This window comes from Melanotaenia boesemani, chromosome 10 (assembly GCF_017639745.1).
Source record: "Melanotaenia boesemani isolate fMelBoe1 chromosome 10, fMelBoe1.pri, whole genome shotgun sequence".
Taxonomy (NCBI): domain Eukaryota; kingdom Metazoa; phylum Chordata; class Actinopteri; order Atheriniformes; family Melanotaeniidae; genus Melanotaenia; species Melanotaenia boesemani.
Genome location: NC_055691.1, coordinates 37572151 through 37574956, shown reverse-complemented (window position 1 = coordinate 37574956; position 2806 = coordinate 37572151). Strand labels below are relative to the sequence as shown.

The following is a 2806-nucleotide window of genomic DNA, read 5'->3' as shown; positions in this document are numbered from 1 at the left end:
TTTTAGCCATGGAACCATTGGCATGTGCTCTAAGAGAAGCTGCAAGCATAAAAGGCCTATCTCCCCCAGGTAGCAGGGGAGATGTAGCCAAGTTAAGTCTATATATGGACGATGTAATCCTTCTTTTAACAAACAATGACTCTATTCAGGAGACGCTAAGGCTGAGCGAATGTTTTTCCCTGGCATCAGGTACCAGACTAAATAAACATAAGAGCGAGGTCTTATACCTCAATTGGAGAGAGACAAAAAACTCACAGGGACTCACTGAAAAAGAGGATTTTATTAAAATATTAGGAATTCAAATAGGCAAAAATATGGAGATTAAAAATTGGTCGGATAAAATACCAAGGCTACAAGGCAAACTGTGTCAGTGGAAAGACAGAGAACTATCACTATTCGGGAAAGTCTTAGTAATTAAAACAGAAGTCATTTCTACAATAGCACAACTTGCAACAACTTTGCCTCCACCACATAAGGTAATAGTTTCCCTTAGGAAAATGATTTACCGTTTTATTTGGGGAACAAAACAAGAGAAAATAAAAAAGGAAATCATGTATAGACCACCCGAAAAAGGAGGAAGAGCGGTACCCGAAGTGGAAACCAAACTAAATGCTATGTTTTTGACACCCATACTTAAGGCCTGTTTGACGGAAAAAACTGAGCTAGTGTGGGCTCATTTTGCCAAATTTTGGGTAGGGAGAAAAGTAATGAGGAAATGGGGTGTACGGGTGAGACTGGATACTCCTTACTCAGAAGATCGCCCAAAAATTTATGAATTTCTTCTAAAAAAATTACACCCAGATCTTACTCAGATTTCTGCTGAAATATTGACCAGGAAAAAGATAGAGGAGAAGTTATACGACTTAAAAAGATTAACGCCAATAGGAAAGTTGACGGAAGAACAATGTCTAAGAACTTGGAGAAATATTAATTGTAAAAGTTTATCTAATTTGCACAAGGATCTAGCGTGGTACATAGTACACCAATGTTTACCAACACGTGTTTTTTTGAAAAAAAGAAATCTAACGCGGAGCTCAAAATGTCCTAGGCCGTCATGTGGTGATGATGAAACAGTTGAACATCTTTTCTGGACATGTCCTTTTGCTAAGGGGGTATGGCGTCTCATGAATACATGGCTCCAAAGTTTACAAAAATGCTCATTATCCTACGAAAAAATTGTATATGGTTGTCAAGCAAAAGAACCAGAAGAAAACATTTATTGTTGGTGGATTCTTGTTAATTGTACAAAAGACGCAATCTGGAAGGCAAGGAATATATGGGTTTTTAAGAAATTTAGTATTGAAGAAAGAAGTGTTGTAAAATCTGTGATAAATTTAGTCAAAGAATACATAACAAGAGATACAATTGGTAGAACCGAAAAAGACCTGTATAAAAAATGGCAACTACCAAAAGACCAATAGGCTAGAATCATTGTGAACCAGTTTATGCTACAAAGGAATTTTTGTTGTTATTCGCCTTTTTAATTTAAAACATTTTAAATTTATACTGTGTTTTGTAACATTATTTCATAATTTGTTTTATTGTTAGAAGCTAAAGAAATTAATTATCGCCATAAGGGAGAAATATATTCCTTAATGTAACGAGTGCCACCTGGGGGTTGGTGGTTAACTTCCTGATGGGGAAGGAAGTGGATAAAAGAGGCAGGAAGTGGAGGGAAAGGCCAGCTGTAACCTATTGAGTTTGGGTGATGAGGTGAGCCTCATGTCGAGGGTGAGCTTGGTAAGCAGTCTTGGTTTGTAAAATCAGTGTTTTTTGTCGATAACCAGATTGCTTGATATTTTAATGATTGTTTGAAATTTTAGTGTGGCCGCACAGGATTTTAGAGGGCAGTGCACTACGGTTTCTGCGTATGAGGGATACCAATACGCCAGGTGACGTAAAAGTTAATTTTAGATTTTGTTTTTAATGAAAGACTGATGAAAGCTGTTTTATTGGCAGATGTGTAGTTAATTTTGTTTATGTTTTTATTTTTTTCAGTTGCCGGACGGCTAATGCCACTGTTTCCTGCTGTCCTAAATTTGTTTAGTTTTTTCCTTTTGCAGTAGTTAGTTCCGCTTGAGTGGGGTGCTTGTGATTGCAAAGACGTAGTTGTACAGTGGACTAACTACTGCCTTATTTTTGTTTTTGTTTTTTGTTGTTTTGTTTGGGCTACTCCCTCGTCTAAGCATAATACAGTAGGTCATCACACAGCTCAGTTCCTGGGCTCCTTAAAACCGGTGTGAATTTGAGGTGTCTTCACGTGTGAGGATTTGTAGTGGAAACTTCTTCCGTGTGCGGTGATGTGTCATTTCTAGGGTTTATGGTTATGGGGTTATGCCTAGAACTGTAGGGTGTGTGACAAGCCTGAATTAAGCTGATGAGGAGTTCCTCTGCATTTGTTAATAAAATCTTTCTAATGATTTGAAGCTTCCGAGGTGTTATTGACACTTGAGTAGTAGAACCTGTTACATTAAGTTTTTGGCCTTTTGCTTTTCTTTCTGCTTTTGTATCTTTGGGCCAATGATTGTAAAAAGCCCTTTTGTTTGTGAACAAATAAAAACTTTGAAATTGAAATTGAATCTGAGCCAACTCACTACCAGGTGGTGATCAGTTGGCAGCTCCGCCCCTCTCTTCACCCAGTCCAGAACATGCGGCCGCAAGTCCGACGATACGACTACAAAGTTGATCATCATACTGCGGCCTAGAGTGTCCTGGTGCCAAGTGCCCATGTGGACACTCTTATGTCTGAACAAGGTGTTCATTATGGACAGTCCATGACGAGCACAGAAGTCCAACAACAAAACAC

The 2806-nt window shown here is 38.4% G+C and overlaps 1 long non-coding RNA gene across 1 annotated transcript; it reads left to right on the top strand.

Moving 5' to 3' along the window:
* Window positions 1-1702: 1702 nt before the first annotated feature.
* LOC121647117 lies at window positions 1703-2498 on the top strand. The gene is made up of 3 exons (XR_006011788.1): window positions 1703-1740; window positions 1824-1892; window positions 1999-2498. It is a non-coding gene; the product is annotated as an uncharacterized LOC121647117 (long non-coding RNA).
* Window positions 2499-2806: the final 308 nt, after the last annotated feature.